A 19,759-nucleotide genomic window follows, 5' to 3' on the forward strand; every position below is an offset into this window, starting at 1 on the left:
CGGACAGCGGCGCCTGCGATCGGCGCACCCTATCTTTAGCATAGGTTGCGCAGATCGTGCGCAGGCCGTGCGCTAGTTGCGCTTTGACCTGCGCTGCGCACTTTTGACGGTGCGCCGTGCGTGCCAAAATCGAACTTTTCGGATTTTGGCGCGCACGGCGCACCGTCAAGAGTGCGCAGCGCAGGTCAAAGCGCAACTAGCGCACGGCCTGCGCACGATCTGCGCACCCTATGCTAAAGATAGGGTGCGCCGATCGCAGGCGCCGCTGTCCGCTAGGAGGCGGCGCTACAAGCAAGGGGCGGGCACGCCGGGCAGAGAGCCGGCTCGGGGGCGGAGCTACCCCCGGCCGTGCGTGCGCTTAAAAAGCGCTAATGTGAAACCAGCCTTATGTCTTATGCAAGCCTTATTAGTGTGCATTTCCCACTAGGCAGCCAGACCTTGATGGGTTAACTGGCTGTCTTCATCAGTGGAATGCACCTGTGCTGCCGCAGCCTTTATCATTGGGGCTTTGCTGTATCCTGCCAGTGCATTAGTCAGGGTTTGGTGAGTTACCCAACAATTGTTCGCTTTTTGGAAGATTTATTTTTCCTTGTGTTCGCCATTTAGATTTAGTGTTAGGCCTGTTTCACACTTCCGTTTTTTCAAATCCGTCAAAATCCGTTGTTTTCCGTAAAAAAACGGATCCGCCATTTTTTGCAGGATCCGTTTTTTTGTCCCATAGACTTTTTAAAAAAAACGGATCCGTTTGCATCAGTTTCCGTCAAAAAAACGGAAACGGATCCGTTTGGCGGACACAAAAACGGAAGTGTGAAACAGGCCTTAGGGACTCACAATATCTGGGGACCCTTGACAGTGGGTTGTGAGCTTATCTGCTTTGGCCAAAATAGTAACCAATACCCCATATTTTTTTTTTTCATCATTTATCTTTTTGCACTTTTTATCATTTTTACAGGATACAGCTTAGCCCTTCATGTTGGCTTGTTTTTTTGGTGTGACGCATGTATACAGTGCTGAGCGGCCCGCCTATTTTGGCGTCATTGATAGGCTGCTCAGACACTATGCATCACACTTATCAGTGTGACTTATGTCTTATGCAAGCCTTATTAGTGTGCATTTCCCACTAGGCAGCCAGACCTTGATGGGTTAACTGGCTGTCTTCATCAGTGGAATGCACCTGTGCTGCCCCAGCCTTTATCATTGGGGCTTTGCTGTATCCTGCCAGTGCATTAGTCAGGGTTTGGTGAGTTACCCAACAACAGTACCATTATAGCCTATGTAAATAAAAAACCCGCTGTGTACATGCTGCAGATTTTTCCGTGCGGTTTTTGTGCGGGAAAAAAAAGCAGCATGTCACTACTTTTGTGCGGTTTTGCTGCAGTTTTCCACCTGCTCCATTGTGGAAATCCGCAGTGGAAAACCGCACAAAAAAACACAGTAAAACCGCAAAAAAAGGAAAAGAAATCTGCAGGAAAAAATGCAGGTCATTTGACCTGCGGATTTAGTAAAATCAGAGCGGGAGGATCCGCACTGTGTGCACATAGCCTTAGACATTCATTTGTGTCCAGTGCGATCCGGCTGCAATCTGTGCCTCCTGCATCTGTGCTCAGCTGTGATATGCGTGCTGTGATCTCCTCCTTTGCTCAGCTGCGATCTGTGTGCTGCTATCTCTCCTGTGCTCAGCTGTGAACTCTAAGGGTATGTGCACCCTTAGCTGATATGTTTTTTGCAAAACGTGTATGCCAAGCCGCTGTACCAATGCCAAGGTATTCCCATCTGAGCAGTCCTATCCAATGTATTTAAAACCTGACCATAAGAACAGTACCTAAATGAGCAGGGTTCAGAGAGGTAATGTCTGATGCGGACATGCTGTGCGAGACGGCTTCATATGTGCATGGCCCACACTGGAATACAAACGCATGGGCCATGCACATACAGTGAACAAGTCAGTAAGACAGTGTTCACACCACCGAGAGACTGGAACACAGAGAATCACAATAAAACAAATGTGAAAAAATACTCTGCTGTAAAAAAAAATTTCAACAAAAAACAGCAAGTGCTAGTAAAAAGATGATCACAAAAGAGGGTATTTAGTTGATACTTTTTTGCAAAAAATGTATGCCAAGCCGCTCCACCAACGCCAAGGTATACCCATCACAGCAGTCGTATCCAATGTATTTAAAACCTGACCATGTGAACAGTACCTATATGAACAGATTTGCCTGCAGAATCTGCACCTCTTGGCAGAAAGCGCGTTTTTGATGTGGATATTCATGTGGTTTTTTTTTTGCATGCGGATTGTATGCGCTTTTGTAAGCTAAATAAAGATAAGTTATTTAGCAAAAAAAAAAGATTTGTGATGTCATTTCTGGTGCAACCTCCTCTTTTACATTTGTCCAACCCACACTCAGACAGACAGACCCCATATCTATTTATAGATAGATACATATGGAATAGATAGATCTATAGATAGACAAAAAAAAGCGACCAGCACCTCCTAGTGTGAACACGTGCAAGCTGCAAAAACTGTAATCTTACTGTAAGAAAAATTTTTTTGAAAAAAAATATTTTTGAGGATTATCTAATTTGAATGGTTTTAATGTTTTTCTGTGTTTTCACATGGCCTAGATTTATGTACATGTGCTGCTGTATTCTTTTTCTCTATATTGTGCAGTTTTTGCAGCTTGCACGTGTTCACACTAGGAGGTGCTGTTTGTTTTTTGTTTTTTTGCGTCTATTTACTGTAGTTGCTGGATGCTAGCTGCCTCCAGTCTGATCTTGCACCCCTCCCATTGGGCTTGCAGGTAGCCGCAATCAGCTCTACCTGCCCATAAATTGTAGGCTTAGCTCGGTAGTGACATGTTTGTCCAAATTTGTAGGCTGGTGACCCAGAAGTGGCTTTTGTACGGTAGAGCAGGGACTCATCAGGGAAGGTCACCTTGCTTTGGTTGATGGCATTACATGAATTGGCCAATTTGTGCACTAAGAACCTTCATTTTCATCTTACTGTAAGTGCTGCTGTATTCTTGTTCTCTAGATAGATATAGATATATCTGTAGATAGATATAGATATATCTATCTATAGATATATCCATATCTATAAAAATAATATATTTATAGCTATATCTATAGATATATCCATATATCTATCCATGAATATATCTATCTTTTGATATATCTATGGATAGATATAGCTAGATAGATAAATTCTAGCAAGGCCAATGTTTATTAATTAACAATATGTTTAATTTTGAAAAAAAAAAGTGAAAAAATATGGCGTGAGCTCCCGTGCAATTTTCTGTGCCAGAGAGGAAAAGCCGATGGCCGGGGCCAATATTTGTAGCCTGGGAAGGGTGTAATACCCATGGCCCCTTCCCAGGCTATGAATATCAGCCCACAGCTGTCTGCATAGCCTTTACTGGCTATTAAAATAGGGGGATCCCCCCAAAAAATGATGTGAGGTCCCCCTATATTTTATAGCCAGAAAGGCTATGCAGACAGCTGCGGGCTGATATTCATAGCCTAGGAAAGGGCCATGGATATTGCCCCCCCCCCCCGGCTACAAATACCAGTCCACAGCTGCCCCAGAAATGGCGCATCTGTGCAAAGCACCAATTCTGGCACTTAACCTCTCTCATTCCAGTGCTGTGTAGCAGTGGCACATGAGGTAATAAGGGGTTAATGTCACCTTGCTATTGTAAGGTAACATTAAGCCAAGTTAATAATGGAGAGGAGTTTATAAGATGCCTTTCCATTATTAATCTTTTAGTATCAAAAGGTTAAAAAAAGACACAGCCAGAAAAAAGCATTTAAATGAACTAAAACACTGCACATTTTTTCATTATTTTTATTAAACGCCTAAATCCAAGCGAAGCCATCGTCTCCTGTAAAAAAAAAAAAAAAAAAAAAAAAAATGTAAAAAACAAACCAACACAAATACTCCCTGTCCGACGCAGTCCCTCTTTAAAGACTAGTGTCCCATGACGATCTCCCCTATAGAGCAGTCTCATCAGCAGATGTGACCACTCTATAGGGCCTCTGATGACACACTAGTGACCTAGAACTGGACATCCCTCAAAAAATGTATGAAAACACACGGAGAAAATTGGTCCAGGAGGCTGCCAAGATGCCTACAGCAACATAAAAGGAGCTGCAGCAATTACTGGTAAGTACTGATTGTATAATGCATGTGAACCCAATCCCCTATATTCTACATTTATCTGGCCCATGGAGTAGTGTGGCAATACAGAAGCCTTTACATACATAGAAAAAAAGTTAAAACCCGGCTATGTTTTGTCAAAACATACATCAAGTATGCCAAAAGCAAGTGGGAATGCATGTCGTGGACTGATGAGACCAAGGTTGAAATTTTTGTCCAAAATTCCAAACTTGAATTTGATGGCAAAGCAAACATTTCACTTTGCAAAAGAATGCCAAAAATAACATATCATAGTGAAGTATGGTGGCGGTAGCATTATGCTTTGGGGCTGTTTTTCTTTAGTCAAGATGGAAGGAATTATTTTAACAAAAAGAAAAAGTATCATGTCAATCCTTTGGCACATTTTCTATTAGTAAAATGTAACAAAATGCACTTTTTGCCAAAAAACACTCACTATTGATACACTAATATTTAAAAATGCAACAAAAATAGGGATGAGCAAAAAACTTTGAATCCGAATAGCTACAGCGCTTACCGAATAGCTGCATCGGGAACCCATATACCTGGAGTGCTCCCGATGAGCAGCTGTTTGGCTCCACAGCTGCATGTGTCGTGGCTGTGTGGCAAGTCTGGGAAGAGGGGCCCCCGCTGAGTGTCCGGGCCGGAACCAAGGGGACGTCACCTAGGTTCCGGGGGGAAATTGTTCCCGGGGGATAGAGTTCAGGGACGGACCATGGAGATGGGCTAGGGGTGGAGCCAGTATAAAAGGGGTAGGTAACGCTAGTCACAGTGACTCAGCAGACCGGGAAGGAAGGAGCAGGAGACCATGGGAGCAACTGAGAGCCAAAGTGACTGACCAGAGCCAGGAGAGACGTTCACCTAGGACACCAGAGGGACGGCGCCCAGACGACTGTCTGAGAGCCACTGCCCCGCTTCAACCCACGGCTGTTGTCGCCTCTCCCCAGCCCAGGTAGAGACGCTTCTCGGACAATATTATAGTGTCTTTGCCAGTCATGAGGATGACTTCAGATGTACCACGGCCATCACGCATGGGATCCCCATGGCAGGAGCGGCCCCCATCCGGGAGCGATATTGGCAAATACCACTGCAACTATACCAAGAAGTGAAAACCCTATTGGCTTAAATGCTTCGGAAGGGGGTCATACGAGAAAGCCAGAGCCCTTGGGCGGCCCCCATTGTACTGGTTTGCAAAAAAGATGGCACTCTGCGTTTTTGCGTGGATTACCGAAAGTTGAACGCCTGCACCATCAAGGACTCGTATCCGCTGTCCGGCATAGAAGAGTCTCTGTCAGCCTTTGGGGAACGCATCGTACTTCTCGACTCTAGACCTGGCCAGTGGGTACTGGCAGGTGCCGATGTCAGAGGAAGACAGAGCCAAGACGGCATTTATCCTCCCCATGGGACTCTTCGAGTTTAATCGGATGCCGTTCGGGCTGGCCAATGCCCCAGGAACCTTCTAGCGGTTGATGGAGCGGTGTCTCGGAGAACTCAACTTTGAAGCCACGTTGATATACCTGGACAATAACATTATCTATTCCGCCACGTTCGAGGACCACCTGCAGCGGTTGGGGCAGGTGCTCGGCTGGTTGCAGAAGTACGGGTTAAAGGTAAAGCCCCAGAAATGCCACCTGTTCCGCATCCAGATTGAATATCTGGGGCATACCATTTCAGCGGAGGGTGTCAGACCCTCCCTGGAAAAGGTTGCTACCATCCAGGGATGGCCTACTCCCGAGACGGTGAAAGACGTGCGGGGCTTCCTGGGGCTGGCCGGCTACTACCATCGGTTCGTGAAGAATTTTGCACGCTGAGCCCAAGCCCTGCAGGACCTGCTGAAGGGAACTCCAGCCGGGGCTCATGGACGGAAGGTCCAGTGGCAGCAACTGCAAGAGGATGCGTTTCAAGATCTCAAAGCTGCACTCTCGGTAGCCCCGGTATTGGCGTATGCGGATTTCTCGCAACTGTTCATCCTGCATACCGACGGGAGCCTCCAGGGACTAGGAGCTGTGTTGTCACAGGTACAGGACTGCCGAGAAAAAGTGATCGCCTACGGTATCCGGTCGCTGCATGACTCCGAACGCAACCCGGACCATTACAGCTCCTTTAAGCTCGAGCTCCTCGTGGTAGTGTGGGCAATGACGGAGCGCTTCACAGACTACCAGGCGGGCTCCGAGGTGGTAGTGCGGACTGACAACAACACACTAGCCCATTTTGAGAATGCCAAACTGGGGGCCCTGGAGCAGCAGTGGGTGGCTCGGATGGCCAAGTTCAACTACAAGATCATCTACAAAAGAGGGACTGAAAACATGCATGCTGACGCACTCTCCAGAATCCAACACACCACCCCAGGGAGGAATCGAGACGATGAATTAGGAGAAGAGATGCCGTTCACCCTCACCACCACCGCGCTTACCGCCAACGCGCAAGAAGCGCCTCATCCAGGACCCTTAGGAGGAATGCTGGAACAGCCCCGCGACAAGTGGATCCAGTAGCAACAGGAAGATGGAGAAATCGGACTCCTGCGCCGATGGGTGGTCACCGGCAAATTGCCCACTGGCTCACAGAGACAGACTTTAACCCAGGACACGTTGCTGATGTTGCGCCAGTGGGAGAAACTAGCCATCAAAAAGGGACTTCTATATCGGAAAACCATGTCCTGAGCAACGTTGGCTACAATATGGCAGGTGATCGTGCCCGGAACACATCTCATCCAACAGGTTCGGGAAGCCCACGAAAAGGGGGCTCACTTAGGTGCCCAAAAGACTTTGCAATGGTTGCAGCATAGTGTACCATCCACGCTTGCACGCTGCTGTGAACGAAGTTTGCCGAACCTGCCGCCCGTGCGAGCTCGCTAAACCTCCCGCGCAACGAGCCCTGGTGCAAACAATTGTAACATCAGCTCCCCTCGAGCTCCTCACGGTGAACTATCTGACCATAGGTCCCGCCTACCAGGGGTATGAGCATTGTCTCGTTATGGTGGATCATTTCACCAAGTTCGCCTTGGTCACCCCCACCCGAGACCAGACAGCAGAGTCGGCCGCCTATGCGATTTGTAAAAACTTTATCCAAGTATACGGCTGCCCGCAACAAATACATTTTGACCAAGGAGCGTGCTTCCTAGGAAAGGTCATGGAAGAACTACATCATTTCTACGGTATTGATAAGTCGCAAACTACACCATACCACCCGCAGGGAAACGAAGCCTGCAAACGATTCAATCGGACACTAATCCAATTGCTGCGTACCCTGGAGAGTGACCGAAAGGCCCGCTGGCCTGAACACGTTCCTGAGCTGGTGTGGGTGTATAATAAGCGGGTGCACCGGGTGACTAGTTACACCCCCTACTCGTTGCTGTTCGGACGGGAAGGTAAAGGAATCACGGAAGTGGCATTAAACCCGGAGGAACCCCAACCCTGGACCGGAGTATCCTCGTGGGTCCGAAACCACCGGCTGCAGACCCTCCACCGAATCGTTCATACAAAGCTTCAGGATCTAGAGCACCCGGGAGGAGCGCGGCCCCCACCAACTGACTTCCAGACTGGGGATCGGGTACTCGAACTAGATCAACGCCCCCAAAACAAGTTAGAACCACGGTGGGAGGAGATCCCGTATCGAGTGTTGCGCCGAATAAGCCCCAACAGGCCTGTGTATGAAATACCATCCGAAGGAAATGACGCACCTCTCACTCATGTTGTGCACCGTATCATGTTATGGCCTTGTGCGTCCACTGATCCCATGCGACTCGAACCGTTCCCTCAGGTCCCTGACCCTCCGCCCACGGTCTGGGACTTGGACGATGAAGAGGACTCCCTAACCGCATTCGCGGGTCACCCAAGTAGTGACAATACAGTGGACACAGGCATCCCACCAGACTCGGCTATCCTACCACCTTCCACCACCCCAGAAGGTTCCACCATACCCGAACTCTGACGCTCCAAGCGATCAACAGCTAGCAAACCCCCTGAACGTTACGAACAGGAGCAGTTCGCATGGCGACAAGGACTGTCGTCTCAAAAGACTAATCCGAGCCTACCGAAACTCTCACCCGAGGACTGGCGAGCATACAGGATGGGGGAGTGTGGGAAGAGGGGCCCCCGCCGAGTGTCCGGCCTGGAACCAAGGGGACCGTCACCTAGGTTCCAGGGGAAACTGTTCCCGGGGGACAGAGTTCAGGGACGGACCGTGTAGATGGACAGATGGGATAGGGGAGGAGCCAGTATAAAAGGGGCAGAGAACGCTAGTCATGGTGACTCAGCAGACTGGGACAGAAGGAGCAGGAGACCGTGGGAGCGACTGAGAGCCAAAGTGACTGACCAGAGCCAGGAGAGACGTTCACCTAGGACACCAGAGGGACGGCACCCAGACAACCGTCCGAGAGCCACTACCCCGCTTCAACCCATGGCTGCTGCCTCCCCTCCCCAGCCCTCGGCTGCAGCCTGCCCGCGGTTGCTCACGGCCGTTGCCGCGTCGCTCCAGCCCGCGGCTGCAGCCTACCCGCGATCGCTCGCGGCTGTTGCCGCCTCGCTCCAGCCCGCGGCTGCAGCCTGTCTCCCACCACCTGCAGCCATCCTGCTCTCACCTGTGGCCGCGGCAAGTCCAGTGCCGTCGGCGGCCACCACTGTCCCGCTCCGGTCCGCGGCAGGGGCTGGGCCGTTGCTCGCCGCAGATTCCCTGTCGCAGCTGTTAGCTGCACAGGTGGCCTGCCAATCGCCACCCCGCATCGTTGCCGCTTGCCCCAGTCCGGGGACTGCAGCCCATCCGTTCAAGGACTCCTCCGGGGCGTGTGGTGCCCCGGTGTCACTGGAGCGTCGGAACGCTCGAAGACTTCGTCAACTCTTCAGCAGCTGGGCCCAGCGGCTGCTACACCGAAGAACCCCCGTCCAGAACGCTGAGGGACGTCAGGTTGGCTAAGTTGACTATATAGTTAAGGACCTGTAGTCAGCCATACCGCGGCCCTATAGTGACCAGCTTTTGCCGGACGTAGTCGTGTTCTACCTGTTTGTGTTTGCATGTATTGAGCCCCTGCAAGGGCAACTCTTGTTACCCCTGTGACTGGTCAGGCTACGGCTGAGGACCGTTACCTCTAGGCCAATAAACGTTATTACAAAAAGCACCAAACCGTCTCGCGCCTCGTCACTGGGTCCTGCGTACCTGCTAGTACCACACAATCACAACACATGCATTTAGAACCTGTTTGTTGGGCTATCCATACATGTGTTGTGACATTGAAACAGCCGCTAAACAGCTGATCATCAGGAGCGCTCCAGGTATCCAGGTTCGCGATGCAGCTATTTGGAAACCGCTAAAATAATTCGGATAAGCACTTATCCAAAGTTATTCGCTTATCCCTAATCAAACACCATGCTGAAACCACATGTTAAAATCCATATCAAAAACTAAAAGCTCTTATAAAATCATGCCAGAAAACATGTAATTTTAATAGAAGTTTGTAGATGTGAATTTTTCAGTCAGGAAAATCTTCTTAGAAAAATTCCATATGAACATATCCTAAAAGTTTTGTAAGTTATTCTCCCCACCTCCCCTCACTAGCAGAGCTGGTCAGGACTAAACATTTCATACAGTATTATTTGTCAGTGTTACATACAAACTTAACTCTCTCCTGTGCTCGGGCGTGATAGGAACAGATCTGCTCCTCTATCTGCAACCAGGGGACTTTCCCCTGCACTAACTGAAAGCAACTGATTGGTCAAAGAAAGCAATTATCTCCAGTTAAACAGTATCAAGTTCTGCTTTAGAACCAATTAAGCAATTCCATTCGTAAAGAGGTCATGCCCACCAATTACTTAGCGTCTTCCAGTGTTAAGCAACTGCTCATATACAGTGCAGTGCTGCTGGAGGAGAGTCATAAAAAGATATTTTTATTTTCTTGAACTAATTGCACCCCTAACATATAAACCTGGATGCTACCCAAATCAACTGCCTCCTCTCACCTACCTCTTCTCCTGGCCCTGGTCCCAACAGATCAAACTGTGGTTGTTGCAGACAATAGAGAATGGGAGAAGGAGGCTTCACCTATGAGATGAAGGATGAGGAAGAGCAGGAAGGGGTGCAGGAACTGGTGTAGGAGGTGGAAGTAACCCTGTTAAAAGTAGGGCCATCAATCCTTGGCGTCAGTAGCACATGTGCCATGCCAGGGTGGGACTTGGCAACATCCTTCACAATGTTCACCCAGTGTGCCATCAGGGAAATGTAATGTCTTTGGCCATAAGCGCTGGTCCACGTGTCAGTTGTTCCTGGACACGTGCTGGTACAAGGCGGGGATGCCACAAAGGGAGAAATAGTGGCAGCTTGGGACCAAGTACCGAAGGGCCAAATTTGTACAACTGTTGCAGGACAATTTTTGTTTTAATCTCACACAAAGCAGGTTTGACAGTTTTTATGACATTAGTAAATTTTTGGAAGAAAACTGTTTTTTGAACTGTACCAGGCAAAGTGGTTTTTAAAAAATTATGACCTGCTGTAATTCTGCACAAAGCCCGTGAAACTGTATTGATGACTAATTTAATCCAGAAAAAAATTTGGAATGTAAATATTTTGACAGTGTAGTTAATGTACTCCTGCACCCATAAATGCTTTGTAGAAAGTGCAAAGCCAGGAAAAAATTATAAGGATGGTAATACAGATATCCATAGACCCCTGAAAGGCAACAACTGGCTGGCCTTATTCAAATATTTTTAAAGTGTAATTGCTGCACTCCTAAACTCATAAAGGCTTTGTGCAAAGCTGGAAAAAGTTATAAGGAGGGTTATCCACACACCCCTGAAGGCAATCACTGAAGTGCCTCATTCAAATCTTGAATATTAAAAAAATTATGTGCTGCTGTCATCTGGTGGAGTGGAAAAGTTGGAGCTTATCCATGCTTTTTTATGTGAGCGATGAGATGGAGGATGAGGAGGAGCTGGAGGGGGCATAGGAACTGATGTATGATGTTAAGGAAACCCAGAGAGAAGTAGGGTCAGAAAACCTCAGAATCAGGAGCCAGTGTGACGTGGCATAATAGGACTAAACTCCAGCCTCCACAATGTTCACCCTGTGTGCAGTCAGGGAAATGTTGCATCCCTAGACATAAGTGCTTGTCCACATGTCTGTTTAGTGGCAAATCCCAGTAATCACATTTGTAAGGACACAGATGATGTTCCTGGACACATGCTGGTACACCAGGATAAAAAGTGGCACTGCCGCCATTAGTTGGTGGAAATCCCCTTTGTCAACAAGCCTAAGCAGCAACATTTACATGGGAAGAAACTTAGAATTGTGCCCATTTAGCCTTTGGACCTGTGCTTTGGTGTCTGAAAAATTTCTCTTTCATTCTAAGAGCAGGGGTAGGGATAGCAGAATGCTGTGTTGGGACCAGCATTTGGAAGGACCTGATGATGGTGTGTCTGCAAGGACAGATGCAGGGTGGGAGGCATCTGTGCCAGTGTCATGAACAGGGGACTGGGAAGCATTTACCACAGGGGAAGAAGCAGTGGTGTTACCTAGAGTTGAGCGACTTTTGGTTTTTTAGGGTCGCGTTTCGTTTCGTGAAACCCGACTTTTCCAAAAGTCGGGTCGAGCAAGATCGTCCGATTATAGGGAAAAGTCGGGGTCGTCCCGAAACACGAAACCCAATGTAAGTCAATGGGGAATAAGTCGGCAGTGAGAGGAGGACAGGAAACACACCAACAGTGCCCGTTTGAATGCCAAAAGCATCAATTCTTCTTACTTAAGCTTGTCAACCTTAATTAACTTCATAATACAAGTTAGGCACTGAAAAATGGGGGTTATTTGGCTACAGTTGTGGGGGGGGAGGGCTGGCTGCAGGTTTTCATGTGCCCTGAGCGAAAGAGCGCCCCTTTAACACATACCACAAGTCATCATGCTCCGATACGGCAGAGAAATAGCGGTATAGTACAATGAAAAATACTTCACTTTTTACATCTCATGACGAGGCCCATCTATTTCTCCATACAGAATCATTGGTCCCATATAATGTTTGAAACAGTATATGATGAGCTCCACATAATGCTACAGTATATGTTGGTCCCCATGGATGAAGCTCCACTGTCTTATGGGCCCAAATAATGCTCCAAACATAATGAGCCCCATTTCTAATGCTCTAGTGTATAATGGGCCCTGTAAATGCTGCTCCAGTGTCTGATGTCCACCTTTGGAATGTTCCAGTGTATGGTGGGCCCCATCTATCATTCTCCAGAGTATAGTGCTCCCCAAAAATTGCTGTCCGAACATTGAATGAAAACAATCAAATAAGTCTCCTCGCTAGGGTATCCCTGTACTTGTCTGGACTCCTCGTCGTCCCCATCTTCCATCTCACTGCACAGTATTTCAACTTTGCAAGTGCTGTGATCCTGAGCAAGCAGGGGGGGCCCACTCGTTGGCGACGGCACTGGCACAGGGCCCCTGATAGTACGGTGGTGTGTCTGATGGCGGGTGGGCCGAACCTGCACTTTCATCTGCAGCTTCCTCTTTGTCACCGTGTAAGATGGAACTGTATATGGGAAGGGTAACCTGAGTTTCATCAGGGTCAGATTCAGGCCGTGTAGCGTGCGAGGGGAATGTAGTGGTCTGTGTCAATGTACAAGCAGATTCATCGAGCAGTGGCTGGGCATCAGTGCACTTGTGTCGCCCCCCAGGAGTACGGTCGCCACAGTGGCATTACCTTCTTCCTAGGGAGTGTGATGTCATGCTTGGGAGCAACGAACGATCTCTCTAGCAGGTTAACTGATTGGGCGGCGTTATTCCCACGAGTCATGACCCTCCAAACAGCGTTCATGAAGGCAAAGTGTTTGTTTTACGTGGGCAGTATGGTTGCAAAGCTGAACCTTAAAGGAATGTCCAGAAGGGCACCACCAGGAGTGGAGCCTACGGTTAAATTCGACTCCACCTGGGAAACCTCAACCATGCCAGCTACAAAACAGATGCACACATTGCAAGCTTAATTCCGTTAACGAACGAGACTCCGTCATGCCCCGCGGTCCGAGTCCGGCTTACTAGAGGGACACGTGAGGCTCTGGCACAAGAGATTGGCCAATAACTGGTGTGTCATGCCCTTGCATGTCTGTGGCTGCATGTGCGCTACACTGAAAAGGCCAGCGTTTGTCACTTACAGGTGCAGATAACCCGCTGAACAACGTTAGTGATGGGGATCACTGATTACAATTATTACCCGCGAACAATGATTTCCCAGTAAGTGCAGGTCAACCGCAGTTCCGGAATTAGGCCTAACCGTCATTCCTGAAAAAATGAAAAACTTACGTGTGCAAACCACAGGTGCTGTAGCTTGCTTAACAGCTCGCCAGCCGTTCTCACGCCCAGTATGGATTGCACGTGATTGCACAAAGGTTAGAAAGGGTACCGTATCCCCAGATAACATGTATGGATAGCGTACACATTCAAAATATGTCTATACATCAGGAGGCAGGCTCAGACGGTGTTAGGCCCAGTATGGATTGCACGTGATTGCACAAAGGTTAGAAAGGGTACCGTATCCCCCAGATAACATGTATGGATAGCGTACACATTCAAAATATGTCTATACATCAGGAGGCAGGCTCAAATGGTGTCAGGCACAGTATGGATTTGACGACCCAGACTACACAGCGGAGGAGCAGGGAGAGGTAAAGATTGCAAATGCTGGGGCCCTGCCCAAGCAAGGGGGGCCCACTCATGGGCGTCGGTACTGGCACTGGGCCCCTCATAGTACGGCGGTGTGTCTGACGGCGGGTGTGCACCACCACCGTCAGAGACACTTGATTGCACTATGAGGGACCCTGTGCCAGTGCCCGCGCCCAAGAGTCGGCCTACCCACCTGTCCAGGGCAACGGCACTCGCACAGTGTCGTGCGCTAGGTGGTGACCCCGGCCATGGGGGGGAGGCAGCACAGTTAGGGAGTTTTAGAAAGTGGCATATGTTGATGTTGGACATTCAGCTGATGCAAAAGGCGAAATAGGTGAAGTCCCAGGAAGAGGTGGACCAAAGCAAGCCATTTTTCTGTCACCCTATGTGTCATCAGGGGAAGGTGGGACAAAATCCTTGGAAACCCATGCATGGTTCATTTTAATGAAGGTTAGATCATCCACATTTTGGGTTGACAGACGGGTCCTTTTTTTCTGTCAGGATTGATCCAGCTGCACTGAAGACTCTTTCCGATAGCACACTTGCAGCTGGGCAAGCGAGCTACTGTAAGGCATATTGTGCCAATTCAGGCCAGGTGTCCAGTCTAGCGGCCCAATAGTCAAAGGGGAATGACCTGTGTGGGAGAACATCGATATGGGAGGAAAAGTAGTTTGTAACCATAGTTGACAACTGCTGTCTCCTGTCACTTTCCATCGATGCAGTATTACCAGTTGTGTGAGCGGTACTTGAAAAATCAGTCCACAACATTGTCATGAAACCCCTGTCTCCAACGCCACTTCTGCTGTGTGCACCACGAACACCTCTGCCAAGCTGCCCCCGGCCCGTACAGCTCGTGTGAGAACCATCACCGCTGCTGTGTGCTGGGAATGCCTCAAGCAACCGATTTACCAGAGTTGCTTGTTTATTAGCCAATATTAGGTCAAGGTTCTCCTGTGGCATGATGTTTTGTAATTTGCCTTTATAGCGTGGATCCAGGATGCTGGCCAACCAGTAGTCATCATCGTTCATCATTTTGGCAATGCGTGGGTCCCTTTTTAGGATCTGCAAGGCATAATCTGACATGTGGGCCAATGTTCCCGGTGTCAATGATGCACTGCGAGTGCTGGTTGGAGGAGCACTTTCTGGCAAATCCACATCCCTCCAGTCACGCACAAACCCTGTACCAGACCTTGCCACACCAACATTTTCACTTGCCCCACGAGATGCATCCTCCTCCCCTAAGTAATCATCCCCATCATCCTCTTCCTCCACCTCGTCCAGGAGAGGTCCCTGAGCAGACAATGGCTGAATGTCATCAAGGATTCCCTCCTCCTCTTCCTCCTCATCAACATTGGCTGCAGAAGCCTGCTCCTTAAGGTGCGTCAAATTTTGCATGAGCAGACGCATAAGTGGGATGCTCATGCTTAGGATGGCGTTGTCTGCGCTTACCAGCCGTGTGCATTCCTCAAAACACTGAAGGACTTTACAGAGGTCTTTTAGCTTCGACCACTGCACACCTGTCAACTCCATGTCTGCTCTCAAAGTGCCTGGCCGTGTATCCTCCCACAAATGCATTATGGCCTGCCTCTGCTCGCACAGCCGCTCCACCATGTGCAGGGTGGAGTTCCACCTTGTTGCAATGTCGATAATGAGGCGGTGGTTGGGAAGGTGGAGCAATCGCTGCAGCTTCTGCATACGAACGGAGTGTACAGGCGACCGGCGGATGTGCGCGCACAGTCTTCGCACCTTCTGGAGCAGGGCTGTTAACTCCGGATAATTTTTGAGGAAGCACTGCACCACCAGGTTCAAGGTGTGAGCCAAGCAAGGTATGTGGCTGAGTTTTGAAAGGGCTATGGCTGCCACAAAATTACGGCCGTTATCACTAACTACCTTGCCTGCCTCAAGATGCACACTGCCCAGACATGACTCAGTTTGTCGCTTCAAGTACTCGGCCAGCACCTCGGCGGTGTGTCTGTCGCCCAAACACATCATCTGCAACACAGCCTGCTGACGCTTTCCACTAGCTGCTCGATAGGGGGACACCTCGTGTGCAACAGTGGCAGCTGCAGATGGAGTGCTAGTACGACTGCGCTCTGTGGACGAGCTTTCGCTTCTAGAGGAGGAAGAGGAGGAGGGTGGAATGCCTACAGCCAACTGTTTCCTATACCGTGGGCTAGGCAGCACTGTCCCACCACCGCTGCCCCCTGTGGACCCTGCATCCACCACATTAACCCAGTGCGCAGTGATGGACACGTAACGGCCCTGGCCATGCCGACTGGACCATGCATCAGTTGTGAGGTGCACCTTTCCGCTCACTGACTGCTTGAGTGCATGGACAATGCGGTCTTTCACATGATGGTGGAGGGCTGGGATGGCTTTGCGAGAGAAGTGGCGACTGGGTAGGTCATAGCGTGGTACTGCATAGGCCATGAGTTCCCGAAAAGCTGCGCTTTCCACCAACCGAAAGGGCATCATCTCAAACGAGATTAGTTTGGCAATGTGGGCGTTCAAACCCAGTGTACGCGGATGAGAGACTGAATACTTTCTTGACCTACTCATAGTGTCTGGGAGGGTGAGCTGGACTTGAGAGCTGCATATGGTGGAAGTAGCGGTGGACAGGGCGGACTGAGAGAGGGTTGATGATGGTGATGGAGTTGGTGTTCTTTCTGATGGCCTAGAATCAGTCTTTCGTTGATATAACAGTGGGATTCCCTGACTGCTGTGGCCTTGCAACGACACCTCAACATTTGCTGCTGTGCTAACCGGTGGGCTTACAGTGGGGGAAACAATGTAGCGTTGCTGACTACCTTCGTTGTGATCAGTTGCACATGTGGCACTTGAGGTTTGGTGTTGTGTCCATGCTTGCAAGTGCATGCTGGTTAAATGTCTAAGCATGCAACTGGTATTCAAATTTTTCAGATTTTTCCCTCGGCTAAAGGTCTTTGCGCACTTCTTACAGATAACCTTGGCCTGATCATGAGGATTTTGTTCAAAAAAGTGCCACACTGCACTCTTCCTACTTTGGCAGACATTTTGCGGCCTAGCACGCTGTGATGTTTTGACCCTCTGGACAAGCTGTCCAGCAACTCTTTTGATGTTTGGAACCTGTCTTTGGAGTGCTCCGGGCCTGCCAGATAACAGCTGTTGCGATGTCGATGTCTGCTGTGGATGCTCCTCATCTGAGCTATTGGAAGCAGCACCCTCTTCCCCCAATGGATGCCAATCTGGGTCAACAACTGGGTCATCCATCACCTCCTCTTCAATGTCATGTGCACCTTCCTCTGTGTCACCGTGTATGGTGGTATAGTGTGCGGGAAGGGGCACCTGAGTCTCATCAGGGTCAGAATCTGGCTCTGTACACTTCGAGGACAATGTAGTGCTCTGAGTGAATGTACCAGCAGAATCATCTATCACCGGCTGTGCATCAGTGCACTCCATGTCAGATTCATCTTGGCCTGGGTAATTCACCATTTGACTTGATAATCCAGGCATGGTATGTGAAAACAGCTCCATGGAGTAATCAGTAGTATTGCCTGCATCATCCTTCAATCTTGGTTGGGGTGAAGGACACAAGGAAAGGTGTGGTTCATGAACATGAGCCTCCAATGACGACTCAGTGCTTTTACTTTTTACAACTGAAGAAGAGGAGGCGATAGAGCTGGAGGCTGAGTCAGCAATGGAAGACAAAACTTTTCCTGATGCTCTGGCTTTAAAAGCGGTTTGCCAACTCCTAGAAAACTAAGCCTTCGAAGCCTTATGGAGCCATATGATGACGCAGGCTCAACACCTCCTGCATTCGGTCCTATTTTGCTCTTGCCTCTACCATCAGATCCAACGCCATCATTACCAGCTGCCAACCCCCGCCCAATTCCACGGCCTCTTCCACCAGCCTTCCTCATTTTTGGTAGAAATGTAGACAAAATCCAACAAACTATATAGTAATGTAAAACAAGGTACAAGGTGTCTATAGGACAGGGGAGATTTTGAATTTCTGCTCACACTACTGGACACTGGACACTTTTGGATTGTGTGAGGCCCACTGAATATCTGAGCGCTATGTCACAGGCTCGATGGCACAGCTGTGACCAAAGTGACTAGAGGATAAGTGAGATTTTGAATTTCTGCAGACACTTGTGGACACTGGACACTTTTGGATTGTGTGAGGCCCACTGAATATCTGAGCGCTATGTCACAGGCAGAAATTGGCTAGTGTATCACAAACTACAAGGTGTATGTAGAATTGGGCAGAATAGGAATCTCCCTAGAGTGCAGGTCTGTAAGAACGGAACATGTCCTCGACTTATTCTCACAGAGTGACACAGATAGCTTCACTGTGGCTGTGATAACAGCCGTTACACGGTACTGTGTGAGGAGCGTACACCGCTGTATGGTGTGAAAAAATGCACGCTCAGTACCTCAGCAGGACAAAAAAAAAAAAATTGGGATTGCTTTTAAAAAAGCAGTTTGCAGAGCAGTGGGTAAACAGCAATGCAGCTGTCAGGAAGCCTTAGAAGGCAGCCCAACAACCAACACCACTGATACACCACAGTATAGCCTCCCCTTGCACTGCACACACAGTGACTGGTGTGTTGTACAGGCACAATCGCTAGCAGCAGAAGCAGTTTTTTTTCCTCTTCCCTGCCTAACGCTCTCCCTACAGAATCAGCAGCAACCTCTCCCTATGCTAAGATCGGCAGAAGTAAGATGGCAGTCGGCGTGCACGCCCTTTTATACCCCCTGTGACGCCCACCAAAGCAAGCCAATCACTTGCATGCCCTTCTGAAAGATGGTGGTGACCCGTGCCTATGTCATCACGTTGCCCACAGTGTCCGTGGATCCTGATTGGCTGAAAAAGAGCGCAAAACAAACTTTTGAAACGCGACTTTGGCGCGTAAGTCGCCGACCTCGTGGCCGACCTCATCCTAGGGTCGGGTTTCGTTTCATGAAACCCGACTTTGCCAAAAGTCGGCGACTTTTGAAATTGACCGACCCGTTTCGCTCAACTCTAGTGTTACCTACTGGCAGTGCTAGCACCAATCGTGAACCCAGATATTTGCACCACCGAGTGCTTAGATAACATATGCCTGATCATGCTGGTTGTGGTTAGGCTCTTAGTTGTCAGGCTCCTGCTGATCTTGGCATGGCACAGGTTGCAAATGACCATCTTTTTGTCTCAGAATTCTCTTTAAAAAAGTCGCAAACTGAGTAACACCTGACTCTGCAGAACGGTTGCCTACCTTCTCCCTCTTGTCACCCCACTGCCTCTTCCTGCCTGTTTCTGTGCGGTTGCTCCATCTGGAAGCATTATCCACTAACGAACCAACCACCTATTCACACTGCTCTTGCTTTTGAAGTGGTGTACCATGCCTCACTGCAAAGTGGGACAGGAACCTATGTGTTGTGGATGGGTGTATTTCTTGTGCACCCGCAACAGTCTTAGTTGCACCTCTGTCCCACATCCTCGGTGTCTGCAAGCACTATCATCAGCACTTAAGGTACTGTCACACTTAGAGATGTACCAGCGATCCCGACCAGCTATTTGACGCGGTCAGGATCGCTGGTACATCGCTAAGTGGTCGCTAGTGAGCTGCCACACAGGCAGATCTCACCAGCGACATCACTGGGGATGGGGGTCGCTACTTACCTGTCACACTAGGCGATCCTGATGTCCTCCTGCCCGGCTCCACGCTCGTTGCTCATCTCTCCACAGGAAGCTGATGACGAGAAACAGTCCAGGACGTTCTCGCGCGATCAGTGATAACCAGCGGGGAAGCGGGTCGCTGGTATCAGACATATCGTATCAGACATCGCGATATTGCTAGCAATATCGCTATAGCGTCACAAGTTATAGCGATATTGCTAGCGATATCGCTTAGTGTGACAGGCCCTTTACACTTCCCTTACCGCATACCTTACCCATTTTTTAATTGCTAGGTCTCTTGAAACCAA

The 19,759-nt window shown here is 49.1% G+C and overlaps 1 long non-coding RNA gene across 1 annotated transcript in view; it reads left to right on the forward strand.

The window, feature by feature from the left end:
* Positions 1 to 1,152: 1,152 nt before the first annotated feature.
* The window catches only part of LOC141058091 (uncharacterized), a 122,217-nt gene continuing 103,610 nt past the window's right edge, over positions 1,153 to 19,759 (forward strand). Inside the window, exon 1 of the long non-coding RNA XR_012222100.1 lies at positions 1,153 to 1,240. This is a non-coding gene — a long non-coding RNA (uncharacterized lncRNA). The remainder of the gene's footprint in view (positions 1,241 to 19,759) is intronic.

Source organism: Dendrobates tinctorius, unplaced genomic scaffold, assembly GCF_039654945.1.
Source record: "Dendrobates tinctorius isolate UK_male_01 unplaced genomic scaffold, ASM3965494v1 ptg000209l, whole genome shotgun sequence".
Lineage (NCBI taxonomy): Eukaryota > Metazoa > Chordata > Amphibia > Anura > Dendrobatidae > Dendrobates > Dendrobates tinctorius.